At 40.1% G+C, this 15,700-nt stretch overlaps 1 protein-coding gene and 1 pseudogene across 3 annotated transcripts in view; one reads left to right on the plus strand and one right to left on the minus strand.

The window, feature by feature from the left end:
- L1CAM (L1 cell adhesion molecule) overlaps window positions 1-15,700 on the minus strand; it is a 1,396,060-nt gene that overhangs the window by 1,014,506 nt on the left and 365,854 nt on the right. The gene's annotated exons all lie outside the window — the stretch shown is intronic.
- Window positions 10,829-11,832, plus strand: LOC141108601 (high mobility group protein B2 pseudogene; annotated as a pseudogene).

The raw sequence follows: 15,700 nt of genomic DNA on the forward strand, positions 1-15,700 counted from the left end.
CAGACAGCTATTGAGGTAATGCTGTTTGTTTATCTCGGGAAGGGGGTGGGTACTAATGAATAACACAGAGTACTGGGCGAGACAATGATTGACTGTAATTGGCCAATAGGCCTGCCCCCACTGCCACGCCGAATTTAGCACCCACCCCCTCCCTGTAAAAAAAAAACAATCGCAATCAAACATAACCCTCCCTACTCCCTGTGTCCCCCTTTAGTACCCGTCCCCTCCCCAACATAAGCAAACAATGTTTTCCCTGTAGCTGCCTATGAGAAGCATAGCTGCAGGGGAGACACAGAACAGTGTTTCTCTGGCAGTTGGGAGGCATGTGAACAGGTCGATTAGGATGTGCCTAGGCACATCCTATGCACACGCCTATGTTCATTGGACTTCCTGTTGGCACATGAGACATTCAGGTGGTAAGGCGCACCACATGGTGCACAAGACAATAGTATTCAGGTGCTGTTATACTGTTAAGAGTTGCCTACAGGTACAGTACATCCAGAAAGTATTCACAGCCCTTCACTTTTTACACATTTTGTTATGTTACAGCCAATTCCAATATGGAATAAATATAATATTTTCCTCAAAATTCTACAAACAATACCCCATAATGACAACGTGAAAGAAGTTTGTTTTAAGTCATTGCAAATTTATTAAAAATAAAAAATGAAAAAAATGACATGTACATAAGTATTCAAAACAAGAGAAAATTCGCCCATGGGACTTTAAATGAGTTGGTCATATAGGTCATGATGAGTAGTATAAAGATTTATTGAAGTTCCAAAAACATAATTTATAATGAGCATAAAAACATCATAGGGCATGATTAGACCATTGACATATTGATTACAGTATAAAAATACATAGTATACATATACAACTTAGTACTCGACGCGTTTCGCGAGCTCTGCTCGCTTCTTCAGGAGTTGGTGTATATGCAGGATATCTACAAAATAATAGGTATCAATAAGATATAACATTCAATAATGATAATGGTCAAAGAAGAAGTACATGGCCTAAAGGAAATACCCCATACTTGCATTATGGTCAATGGGTCCATAGGACTGATCTACAAAGGCAACAGCGGAAGGTACTCCAACCGGGAGCTGAAGGTGCGTAGCCCGCAGTAAGCCGAGCGGGGGTCCAGTAGGAGGCGGACATGGCGAGGAAAATGGAAGAAAAGGAATGTTGTATATCCTAGGATGTCCCAGAGGCCACATATGTCATGACAACTGTAATAAAAATTATATATATGTATGTATCTTCTAGAGTAATATAAGGGTATAAATAGTTGATATCGCTCTCGTAAAGAAATCCATGACATAATAGGTGTGGGTGCAAACAGGAAAGAAAGGAAAATGATAATAAGAGAGTGTAAAGGATGCATGGTGTGAAAGGAAAAGAAAAGAATTGTGTTCCTTGGTGTGTCTCAATAGCCATATATAGTATGTTCACAATGTTGGCAATAAAATGTATGTAGATCTAATGGTAAACACCATAAAGGTGAGATAAATATATAGAGATAAGGTATCTTTGGATGTCCATGTAGTATACTAGAATGAAGAGAGAACACAAACAAGCAAGGGTGGATATGAACACAATACGAGGAGTAAGATGAAAACAAACCAAGATATAGAAAGAAAACTAGAGAGATGTATCTTAGTAATAAGTAATGAGTATAGCATTCCACACATAGTATGTGCAAGTGAGGTTGAGTAAAAATAAAATAACATTTTGCATGATAGTGATGTGCTTACCCATGTGTAGGACCTCTCAGGTACGAGGGAACAAGCCAAGTGAGGAAAGAGAGGAGAGTTCGCCATGTCACAGCCTCTAAACTTAAACCCCCGAGCGGGAGCGTTGGGCTACGCCCCTAACGCCATACGAACGTGGCTGAGGTGGATGCCCACGCTGCGCATGCGCGAGCTCCTCCAGCCAACGTGATGACGTACTGCACGCCAAATCGTGGAACCGCAAGGATGCGGAAGTCACACGATGGGTGCAGGTGTATGGCGCCGATGTAAAGGTGGCCCCGCCCATACAAATTAGGAGGGGAGGGGACAGCAGGGGAGAGGGTAGCCCCCCATTTATACATCGCAGCTCCCGGAAAAGAGAAACAAAACCGCGGCCACCGATGGATACAGCACATAGGAGACACTACCATAAATCAGCTAGATTGGCATAAATGAATGATATAGTACTCATATATAATGTATAATGGCAATTGGTAATAGTAAATATGACCACGAGAGCAGCAAACGGACCAAGTGGGCTAGTAGGTGTCTTCCACCTTAATAATTCAATAGAAAAAGAGGGCGGTCTGGATGCTGCCTCTTAATATAACACAACTCCATCCCTATTAAACATTCAAAACAAGAGAAAATTCGCCCATGGGACTTTAAATGAGTTGGTCATATAGGTCATGATGAGTAGTATAAAGATTTATTGAAGTTCCAAAAACATAATTTATAATGAGCATAAAAACATCATAGGGCATGATTAGACCATTGACATATTGATTACAGTATAAAAATACATAGTATACATATACAACTTAGTACTCGACGCGTTTCGCGAGCTCTGCTCGCTTCTTCAGGAGTTGGTGTATATGCAGGATATCTACAAAATAATAGGTATCAATAAGATATAACATTCAATAATGATAATGGTCAAAGAAGAAGTACATGGCCTAAAGGAAATACCCCATACTTGCATTATGGTCAATGGGTCCATAGGACTGATCTACAAAGGCAACAGCGGAAGGTACTCCAACCGGGAGCTGAAGGTGCGTAGCCCGCAGTAAGCCGAGCGGGGGTCCAGTAGGAGGCGGACATGGCGAGGAAAATGGAAGAAAAGGAATGTTGTATATCCTAGGATGTCCCAGAGGCCACATATGTCATGACAACTGTAATAAAAATTATATATATGTATGTATCTTCTAGAGTAATATAAGGGTATAAATAGTTGATATCGCTCTCGTAAAGAAATCCATGACATAATAGGTGTGGGTGCAAACAGGAAAGAAAGGAAAATGATAATAAGAGAGTGTAAAGGATGCATGGTGTGAAAGGAAAAGAAAAGAATTGTGTTCCTTGGTGTGTCTCAATAGCCATATATAGTATGTTCACAATGTTGGCAATAAAATGTATGTAGATCTAATGGTAAACACCATAAAGGTGAGATAAATATATAGAGATAAGGTATCTTTGGATGTCCATGTAGTATACTAGAATGAAGAGAGAACACAAACAAGCAAGGGTGGATATGAACACAATACGAGGAGTAAGATGAAAACAAACCAAGATATAGAAAGAAAACTAGAGAGATGTATCTTAGTAATAAGTAATGAGTATAGCATTCCACACATAGTATGTGCAAGTGAGGTTGAGTAAAAATAAAATAACATTTTGCATGATAGTGATGTGCTTACCCATGTGTAGGACCTCTCAGGTACGAGGGAACAAGCCAAGTGAGGAAAGAGAGGAGAGTTCGCCATGTCACAGCCTCTAAACTTAAACCCCCGAGCGGGAGCGTTGGGCTACGCCCCTAACGCCATACGAACGTGGCTGAGGTGGATGCCCACGCTGCGCATGCGCGAGCTCCTCCAGCCAACGTGATGACGTACTGCACGCCAAATCGTGGAACCGCAAGGATGCGGAAGTCACACGATGGGTGCAGGTGTATGGCGCCGATGTAAAGGTGGCCCCGCCCATACAAATTAGGAGGGGAGGGGACAGCAGGGGAGAGGGTAGCCCCCCATTTATACATCGCAGCTCCCGGAAAAGAGAAACAAAACCGCGGCCACCGATGGATACAGCACATAGGAGACACTACCATAAATCAGCTAGATTGGCATAAATGAATGATATAGTACTCATATATAATGTATAATGGCAATTGGTAATAGTAAATATGACCACGAGAGCAGCAAACGGACCAAGTGGGCTAGTAGGTGTCTTCCACCTTAATAATTCAATAGAAAAAGAGGGCGGTCTGGATGCTGCCTCTTAATATAACACAACTCCATCCCTATTAAACATTCAAAACAAGAGAAAATTCGCCCATGGGACTTTAAATGAGTTGGTCATATAGGTCATGATGAGTAGTATAAAGATTTATTGAAGTTCCAAAAACATAATTTATAATGAGCATAAAAACATCATAGGGCATGATTAGACCATTGACATATTGATTACAGTATAAAAATACATAGTATACATATACAACTTAGTACTCGACGCGTTTCGCGAGCTCTGCTCGCTTCTTCAGGAGTTGGTGTATATGCAGGATATCTACAAAATAATAGGTATCAATAAGATATAACATTCAATAATGATAATGGTCAAAGAAGAAGTACATGGCCTAAAGGAAATACCCCATACTTGCATTATGGTCAATGGGTCCATAGGACTGATCTACAAAGGCAACAGTGGAAGGTACTCCAACCGGGAGCTGAAGGTGCGTAGCCCGCAGTAAGCCGAGCGGGGGTCCAGTAGGAGGCGGACATGGCGAGGAAAATGGAAGAAAAGGAATGTTGTATATCCTAGGATGTCCCAGAGGCCACATATGTCATGACAACTGTAATAAAAATTATATATATGTATGTATCTTCTAGAGTTATATAAGGGTATAAATAGTTGATATCGCTCTCGTAAAGAAATCCATGACATAATAGGTGTGGGTGCAAACAGGAAAGAAAGGAAAATGATAATAAGAGAGTGTAAAGGATGCATGGTGTGAAAGGAAAAGAAAAGAATTGTGTTCCTTGGTGTGTCTCAATAGCCATATATAGTATGTTCACAATGTTGGCAATAAAATGTATGTAGATCTAATGGTAAACACCATAAAGGTGAGATAAATATATAGAGATAAGGTATCTTTGGATGTCCATGTAGTATACTAGAATGAAGAGAGAACACAAACAAGCAAGGGTGGATATGAACACAATACGAGGAGTAAGATGAAAACAAACCAAGATATAGAAAGAAAACTAGAGAGATGTATCTTAGTAATAAGTAATGAGTATAGCATTCCACACATAGTATGTGCAAGTGAGGTTGAGTAAAAATAAAATAACATTTTGCATGATAGTGATGTGCTTACCCATGTGTAGGACCTCTCAGGTACGAGGGAACAAGCCAAGTGAGGAAAGAGAGGAGAGTTCGCCATGTCACAGCCTCTAAACTTAAACCCCCGAGCGGGAGCGTTGGGCTACGCCCCTAACGCCATACGAACGTGGCTGAGGTGGATGCCCACGCTGCGCATGCGCGAGCTCCTCCAGCCAACGTGATGACGTACTGCACGCCAAATCGTGGAACCGCAAGGATGCGGAAGTCACACGATGGGTGCAGGTGTATGGCGCCGATGTAAAGGTGGCCCCGCCCATACAAATTAGGAGGGGAGGGGACAGCAGGGGAGAGGGTAGCCCCCCATTTATACATCGCAGCTCCCGGAAAAGAGAAACAAAACCGCGGCCACCGATGGATACAGCACATAGGAGACACTACCATAAATCAGCTAGATTGGCATAAATGAATGATATAGTACTCATATATAATGTATAATGGCAATTGGTAATAGTAAATATGACCACGAGAGCAGCAAACGGACCAAGTGGGCTAGTAGGTGTCTTCCACCTTAATAATTCAATAGAAAAAGAGGGCGGTCTGGATGCTGCCTCTTAATATAACACAACTCCATCCCTATTAAACATTCAAAACAAGAGAAAATTCGCCCATGGGACTTTAAATGAGTTGGTCATATAGGTCATGATGAGTAGTATAAAGATTTATTGAAGTTCCAAAAACATAATTTATAATGAGCATAAAAACATCATAGGGCATGATTAGACCATTGACATATTGATTACAGTATAAAAATACATAGTATACATATACAACTTAGTACTCGACGCGTTTCGCGAGCTCTGCTCGCTTCTTCAGGAGTTGGTGTATATGCAGGATATCTACAAAATAATAGGTATCAATAAGATATAACATTCAATAATGATAATGGTCAAAGAAGAAGTACATGGCCTAAAGGAAATACCCCATACTTGCATTATGGTCAATGGGTCCATAGGACTGATCTACAAAGGCAACAGCGGAAGGTACTCCAACCGGGAGCTGAAGGTGCGTAGCCCGCAGTAAGCTGAGCGGGGGTCCAGTAGGAGGCGGACATGGCGAGGAAAATGGAAGAAAAGGAATGTTGTATATCCTAGGATGTCCCAGAGGCCACATATGTCATGACAACTGTAATAAAAATTATATATATGTATGTATCTTCTAGAGTAATATAAGGGTATAAATAGTTGATATCGCTCTCGTAAAGAAATCCATGACATAATAGGTGTGGGTGCAAACAGGAAAGAAAGGAAAATGATAATAAGAGAGTGTAAAGGATGCATGGTGTGAAAGGAAAAGAAAAGAATTGTGTTCCTTGGTGTGTCTCAATAGCCATATATAGTATGTTCACAATGTTGGCAATAAAATGTATGTAGATCTAATGGTAAACACCATAAAGGTGAGATAAATATATAGAGATAAGGTATCTTTGGATGTCCATGTAGTATACTAGAATGAAGAGAGAACACAAACAAGCAAGGGTGGATATGAACACAATACGAGGAGTAAGATGAAAACAAACCAAGATATAGAAAGAAAACTAGAGAGATGTATCTTAGTAATAAGTAATGAGTATAGCATTCCACACATAGTATGTGCAAGTGAGGTTGAGTAAAAATAAAATAACATTTTGCATGATAGTGATGTGCTTACCCATGTGTAGGACCTCTCAGGTACGAGGGAACAAGCCAAGTGAGGAAAGAGAGGAGAGTTCGCCATGTCACAGCCTCTAAACTTAAACCCCCATAAGTATTCATAGCCTTTGCCATGACACTCAAAATTGAGCTCAGGTGCATCCTGTTTCCACTGATCATCCTTGAGATGTTTCTACAACTTGATTGGAGTCCACCTGTAATAAATTCAGTTGATTGGACATGATTTGGAAAGGAACACAACTGTCTATAAAAGGTCCCACAGTTAACAGTGCGTGTCAGAGCACAAAACAAGCCACGAAGTCCAAGAAATTGTCTGTAGACCTCCAAAATAGGATTGTATTTAGGCACAGATCTGGGGAAGGGTACAGAAACGTTTCAGCAGCATTAAAGGTCCCAATGAGCACAGTGTCCTCCATCATCCATAATGGAAATAGTTTGGAATCAACAGGACTCTTCCTACAGCCAAACTGAGCCATCGGGGAGAAGGGCCTTAGTCAGGGAGGTGACCAAGAACCTGATAGTCACTCTGACAGAGCTCCAGAGTTTCTCTGTGGAGAGAGGAGAACCTTCCAGAAGAACAGCCATCTCTGCAGCATCTCTGCAACACTCCACCAATCAGGCCTGTATGGTAAAGTGGCCAGACGGAAGCCACTCCTCAGCAAAAGGCACATGACAGCCTGCCTGGAGGAATCTAAAGGACTCTCAGACCATGAGAAACAAAATTCTCTGGTCTGATGAAACAAAGATTGAACTCTTTGGCCTGAATGGCAAGCGTCATGTCTGGAGGAAACCTGGCACCGCACATAACCTGGCCAATACCATCCCTACAGAGAAGCATGGTGGTGGCAGCATCATGCAGTGGGGATGTTATTCAGTGGCAGGAACCTAGAGACTAGTCAGGATCGAGGGAAAGATGAATGCAGCAATAAACAGAGACATCCTTGATGAAAACCTGCTGCAGAGTGCTCTGGACCCCAGGTTCATCTTCTAACGGGACAACGACCCTAAGCACACAGCCAAGATAGCAAAGGAGTGGCTACAGGGCAATTCTGTGAATGTCCTTGCGTGGCCCAGCCAGAGCCCAGACTTGAACCTGATTGAACATCTCTGGAGAGTTCTGAAAAAAGGCTGTGCCCTGACGCGCCCTACCCAACCTGATGGAGCTTGAGGGATCCTGCAAAGAAGAATGAGAGAACCTGCCCAAAAATAAGTGTGCCAAGCTTGTAGCATCAAACTCAAAAAGACTTGAAGCTGTAATTGGTGCCAAAGGTGCTTCAACAAAGTATTGCGCAAAGGCTGTGAATACTTATGTACATGTGATTTTTTTTCATTCTTCATTTTTTAAAAATGTGCAAAGATTTCAAACTTGTTTCACGTTGTCATTATGGGGTATTGTTTGTAGAATTTTGAGGAAAATAATGAACTTAATTAATTTGTAAAATAACAAAAAATGGAAAAAGTTAAGCGCTGTGAATACTTTCCGGATGCACCGTATATGCTGTTATCTGGCACTGCTGAAAGCAGGCATCACACATGTGAATCTTTGCTGGCTTGTTGTCCACAGTGCTGTCTGTTTTGTTAATGCCTCACAGGTTGTGGTTTGTTTCTGCAGTACTGCTGATGCATGGGCTTATAGTACAGGTATTTGCTGTTGCAGAATTGAGTCTTTCCTATTAACTATTCCTATATATATATATATATATATATATATATATATATATATATATATATATATATATGTTTGTGTGTATTTACATATGCCTTTCAAATTTACAGTTTTACAGTTTGTTAAATAATGGTCGCGATCCACCTATACTTATAGAGTTAATTCTCACATTTATTATGAACAAGAAGTTCCTGTAAGTGCCGGTTCACACTAGACGCGGCACGACTTGCAGGTCGCCTCACCGAGGCGACCTGCACACGACTGCCGGGGCGACTTGCAAGACGACTTCTGTATAGAAGTCTATGCAAGTCGCCCCCAAAGTAGTACAGGAACCTTTCTTCTAAGTCGGAGCGACTTGCGTCGCTCCGATTAGAACGGTTCCATTGTACAGAACGGGAGGCGACTTGTCAGGCGGCTAGGTCGCCTGACAAGTCGCCCCCGTGTGAACCGGCCCTAACTGGAATAATATAAATCATACAAAATGTATATTGTCATACTCTTTACCTTGGGACCCATTGTACTAAAACATTGTATACTTCAGTTTTCATATTAATGTGGTTGGCTGACATGGTTAACAAACACCACATCCCTGGAATATATTCATAGAACAAGGAAATTTTGATGGGATTTTATAGGTGTCAAACAATAAACCAGAAGATAACTGATAATATAAAACTTTTTTACATTTTATTGGTATATCATTAAAATCCAAGTGTTAAAATATAACTGTCATTTCCATGGCACGCCAAGACCAGGCTATAACAAATAATATTCATACAATGAATACTAACACAAACAATATGGAAGCTAAGCATGAACCATACTGATGGAGATGATTTGTAGTAATACTCACACAGTATATGACTAGTAAGGGTTTGACTAAGGGTGCTTGATATACAGTGCTTTAAAAAAAAAGTATTCATACCCCTTAAAATTTTACACATTTTGTCATGTTACAACCAAAACCTTAAATGCATTGGGATTTTATGTGATAGACCAACACAAAGTGGAACATAATTGTGAAGTGGAAGGAAAATGATACATGTTTTTCAAATTTTTTTACAAATAAATATGTGAAAAGTGTGGCGTGCATTTGTATTCAGCCCCCTTTACTCTTATACCCCTAACTAAATTCTAGTCCAACCAATTGCCTTCAGAAGTCACCTAATTAGTAAATAGAGTCCATAAAAGACAACAGAAAGCCTCCACATAATGAAAAACCGTATTCTTACAGGATTATTTGGAATAAAAAGGCTTTTCATAGATTCCAAGATGTATTGCATCAAGTAAAAAATCTCTCCTGTGATCACAAAAGCATAACATTCAAAAAGGCACAATGGCATAAGGACTCATCAAACCTGGCGCGTTTAGTCTACAAAGACTTTAACTAGGGTATGAGTCCATATCCATGCACTGCGCAATAATATACACTCAATAATCAATAATAATTAAACAAACCTGTATACAACATAATGACATGTGGCCATATTCAACATGGTATCCGGTGTGTTAAACCACAGTGAGGCCTGAATAGAGCCAAGCCTCAATGTGACCAACAATGATAGGTGCTAAACCACAGCGAGACTTGGATAGAGCCAAGCTCCAGACATCACGTAACTGCACAGCCACACACAACTTGGTATACGGCGTGTTTTCCAAGCCTCAATGTGGCCACCAAAGGTGCTAAACCACAGCGAGGCCCGGATAGAGCCAAGCCTTGATGTGACCACCAATATTGATAGGTGCTAAACCACAGCCAGGCTTGGATAGAGCCAAACAGATATTCGGGTGGAAAAACAAATTCCAAGCCTCACTCTGAACACCACTCCACACAGGCAGATCCTTGGAACATAAATCGGATTATAATCCGACCTAGTTCACTAGGTCGGATTATACACTATACACCTCTAATACTGGGACCCCTCCTCCATGGGGATATATATTTGTCTATAATAAGAAACTGAGTGCCTTTAGGGCCTTTATTATGATGTCGGAGATAATGTTTAGGCACACTGTGATTAGTTACTCCTTTATATTTGCTATATGCTCAATTGCTCTAACAGAAAATGGACGTATAGTCCGTCCAACACGTGCGGTTCGTGACAGTAGACTGAAAAGCATCTAACTTTCTCCTACCACATACATTATGATGGCACACATTACACCTGCGATGCAGATAATAACTCTTTAGATTGTGAAAAAATATGGGTTTATTGGTAGGTTCAATAAGATTGGGAATATACAACAAAAATATTGGTGCCCACGGGACTTTTAATGAGTCACACCTCAGACATGATATATATAAAATATGAAAAATGTTTTGACAAACATTTAAAAACAGAACATAATGCAAAAATTTAATAAACATCAATACATGTATAAAACCATTCTAGTGCGGGACACACAGGCGGATCGGTCACCTCTTATCACTCGTACAGCTCAGGTATCAGCAATGGGGAAAGGAGATCCTAACAAGCCCAGGGGCAAGATGTCCTCCTACGCCTACTTCGTGCAGACATGCTGGGAGGAGCACAAGAAGAAACACCCGGACTGCTCCGTCAACTTCGCTGAGTTCTCCAAGAAGTGCTCCGAGAGGTGGAAGACCATGTCTGCCAAGGAGAAAGGAAAGTTTGAAGACTTGGCCAAAGGTGACATGGTCCACTATGAAAGGGAAATGAAAACCTACATCCCACCCAAGGGGGAGAAGGGGGGAAAGAGAAAGAAGGACCCAAATGCCCCAAAACGACCACCATCTGCCTTCTTCCTGTTCTGTTCTGAAAATCTACCCCAGATAAAGAACGACACTCTTGGTCTGTCCATTGGTGATACTGCTAAGAAACTAGGAGAGCTGTGGTCTGAACAGATGCCCAAAGACAAGCAGCCATTTGAACAGAAAGCAGCAAAACTCAAGGAGAAATATGAGAAGGATGTTGTGGCATATCAGGCAAAGGGCAGCAGTGATGTTGGTAAGAAGATTCCTGTCAGGCCAGCAAGCTCAAAGAAGAAGGTTGAACCAGAAGATGACGATGATGAGGAGGATGAAGAAGATGAGGAAGACAAGGATGAGGAAGATGATGATGATGATGAGTGAATGCTTTGTCTGCTGTTTAAATTGCGTTGAAGCCCATTGTTTGTTTTATTTGCTAAGAATGTGAACTCAAGTGCAGCTCATTTTGTTAGCTTGGTTATAAAAACTGTACAGAATTGTGTATAGGTAATATGATTCTTTAGGGAGAACCTATATTTTAATACAAGGAGTAGTTGGAGGGGGCTGTTAGAGTTAAAGCTTTTGATGTGGGATGATTCTGCATATTTAATGGCTTCTAAGGGTAGTCCAATGTTAGCAACAAAGACCCAGTATACTTTAGATTTCTGTAGACCTGGTGCATTGTACTTTTTTCTAACTTTTTTTAGCAACTTTTTTTTTGTAATAAAATTATATATAAACATTCTAAAAAAAAAAAAAAAAAAACATCAATACATGTATAATGTTCAGCTTTGATTAAAAGTCCCGTGGGCCCAATTTTTGTTGTTGTATGTACACTAATTGGGACTGAGACACTACCTCCACCCACCTCACACCAGCTCCCCTTTTTTTTTCCCTGTCCAATAACATTGGGAGCTATCCTATTCCATAATGATGGAGCGCCAAGGTAAGTAACCTTGGTGTGATCTGGAAGGACCGGACCCAAAATCTGGCAATTTTTAAGGACATCACAATGTTTATTGAGAATGCCCTTAATCTGTTTGTGTTAAATAGAGTATGTAGTAAAGAAAGACCATTCAAACTTGTTAGTATCATCCACTTGATGAGGTTTATCCAACAGTAAGGAATTTCGATCTAAATGGTAAGATTTGTCTATTTCTGAATCAATCATAACTGGCCCTTCTCCACAAATCTCTGTTTGAGAAACTGGGCTTGATGGCAAAAATCTGAAGCACTGGTACAATTACGTTCGCAACCTCACAATTTGACTCAGAGGGCCAGATTTCAACCACGCATTGTGGTGACAACTGTAACGGAATGTATCCATTTCAGTCCGTAGGTTTGAAAAAGGTTTTTATTTTGAATAAATGTATTTCATCTCTACTGGTTTTATAGGATAAGGAAATGCCTCTATCGTTGGTCTTTAAAAATGACATGAAATCACACAGTGAATCATGGTCACCATTCCATAGGAGGAGAATGTTGTCTATATAACGTGACCAGAGAACCAATTCTGGTCTATCCTGGGCATGGACGACATTCCCCTCCCACTTGGTCATAAATAAATTTTCTTTTAAAAAAAACGTATTATCAAACTAAAAATAGTTATGTTTGGTGGTAAATTCAAAAAGTTCCACAATGAAATTCTGTTGGGCCATGGGTAAACCATTATCTTTTGAAAGGTAGTACCGTACTGCCATCGACCTTAAATGGTGAGGTATACAAGGATGCTACATCAGCAGTGACTAGCAGGAAATTACCATGAAAGTCTACCCTCTCTAACAACTTGATAGTTGCTTTTGTATCCCTCAAATAAGAGGGCACCTTGCTAACCAATGGTTGTAAGAAAAAGTATGTAACGTCCAATTCGAGCGGTGACAGAATCTATCCCGCTCACAATTGGACGTCCTGGAGGGTGTATGGAATACTAATATACGTTGGGGAGGTAGTACATAACAGGAATCCTTGGAGCTACTGGGATAAGATAGGATATCTCTTTCTTATCTAAAATACCTTCCTCAGAACCCTCATCTAGTATTTCAACTATTTTCTTTTTATAACGGGTAGTAGGGTCCATAGGGAGTATACTATATGTCTCTCTATCATCCAAAATTCTCAACAGGCTGTTTGATAGGCTATTTTATCCAATACAGCTATACCGCCCCCCTTATCGGAGGGACAGATTATTAAATCTTTCCACTCGCATAAATCATTTAAACCTACTCTAATATCAGGGTGTTTTCATGGATTTTCTTAAAAGGTAACCTGTCCAAATCTTTCAAGACTAAATCTTTGAACACATTTACTGAATGGGCCATAGGGTTGAAGAGAGAAGGGTTGGAGAGACCTAAATGAACAGTTCCTCCATAGGCTATTGGCCATTGTCTCAAAGGATTAGATATAAAATGTCTTTGTATATTTAATTTGCAAATGTATTTGTGTACATCTATGAAAGTGTCAAATTTATTACGTTTCTTAGGAGGAGCGAATGAGTCCCTTATCCAAGATTAGTTTTTCAGCATCAGTGAGTGTGGCCTGACAGATTGAAAACTTCCTGGCCCACTATGTTCTTTTCCTTTTTCCTTTGGACTCTCCGCCCCCCTCTAGTACCTCTCTTTGATCGTAATCTCAGACGGGATTTTTTAACTCCCTTGGAAAACCCCAACTATTGTATTGGTCTGGATTGGTCTGAGTATAATTATATGGAGATCTGGCATAATCATCCACCTCCCTCTGCATGTAAGGATAAGGGTTACCATGTGGGAAATCATCCCTTAGAGGTGTAAACCGATTATAGGTTTGTATAGGGGATCTATCTCTATAACCCTCATGTTACATTTTGTGATTGAAATTCCTTTCATGTGGGCGGGGTGGGGATCTCCTATGTTGATCCCTAGCTTGATGGTTCAGGGCCCTAAAGGGTACATGATATCCTCTACCTCTCCCTATGAATTGACCTCTTACCCTGATTGGTATTAGGGTATGGGTTCTTAGTAGAATATTGATTATTTGGGGTTCTAGAACTATGGCGTCTCTTCTTCTGGTCACAGGGAGTATTCCTATTATTGGATCTCCCTTGTCTAGGTGGATATCCCTGTCCAGAAGGAAGGAATTGATCAGTTGGAATAGGGACATACTGAGAGTTGGAGGCTATAGTTGGAAAAGTAGTGTCACCACTCACAGGTGCGACACCATTCTTCTTTTGTCAACTAAAAACAAATGTTTTATAATCATTCGAATCTCAAGCCTATTTCTTGTGTTTTTTTGTTTTTTTGATCCCTTTCCTCTTTTTCCTTGTCAAAAGAAGTTTATTGAGTATACAATGTTATAAAGATACATAAAGTAAGTTTACAAGGATCTATAAAGTAAGCTCATTGTTTTACAGTAGGGTTTATATAGGTAAATATCATGAAATTTCAAATATTAAACATTGGGTTCACGTAAACCTAAATTAAAGATATATATCATTTCCTTAGTTACTTTTGTAGGTATTTAAATGATTTATACCTACTATACATATTGTTTACAAGTAGTGTGTATATAGGTCAAATAAATTCTGATAATGAGCTTTAATCGTAAGGTGGAGAAAAGGAAAGAGAAAGAAGAAAAAGGGTTGAAAGGTAGAGGTATGGTCCACAAGGTTGTCCCGCTCGTCAGTTTATTATTCTTTTTAGTTCTCTTTGAAGCCTTAGAATGGGTGTCTCTGTAAGTCATTTAATCTGTTACCATGGCAACAGGACAGAGTCATTGAAGTTTGACAGGAACTGTTGTTTTATCCAAGGATGCCAAAGTTTTTCAAATTTTGGAATTTGATTTTGATCGATGGCTACCATCTTAGCATGGGACATTGTATTATTCATTCTGTGAATTGTTTCTGCTAGTACCAATGTAGGAGATTTCCATGCCTTGGCCACTGTTTGTTTTGCAGCCGTTATTAGTTGGATCATAAGTTTGAATTGAGAGAGTGTTAACCATTCCGGTTTTAGATTAAGTAAAGTTAAATATGGATCTGGTTGTATTATTTTTTTAAATATTTTAGATGCAATCACGAAGACTTCCTTCCAGAAGGTTTGGATTACTGGGCACGTCCACCATATGTGTAAATGTGTGCCTATTTCTGGGCATCCTCGAAAACAAAGAGCTGAGGTATTAGGTGAATATTTTGCCACTCTAGCGGGTACAAGGTACCAGCGAGTTAGGACTTTATAATTTGTCTCCAGTGCTAAGATGTTGGGTGAAGATGACTTAGATGTGAGCCATATGTTAGACCAGTCCGTGTCTTCTAAAGTTCGTCCCAGGTCCTCCTCCCACCTCTGAACGTAAGAGGGTCTATTAAGATTTGCTACTCCATATAATTGATTATAAAGTGATGAAATTGTACCTTTAGCAAATGGATCTTTTGTACAGATTGATTCAAAAATGGATAATTGGGATAATGGTGTATCCCCCTTTAGGAATGGTGTATAGAAATTTTTGATTTGGAGATATCTAAATATCTCAGAGTTTGGTAGATCATATTTTTCTCTAAGCGATGGGAATGAAAGGAATG

Source organism: Aquarana catesbeiana, linkage group LG09 (genome assembly GCF_042186555.1).
Source record: "Aquarana catesbeiana isolate 2022-GZ linkage group LG09, ASM4218655v1, whole genome shotgun sequence".
NCBI lineage: Eukaryota > Metazoa > Chordata > Amphibia > Anura > Ranidae > Aquarana > Aquarana catesbeiana.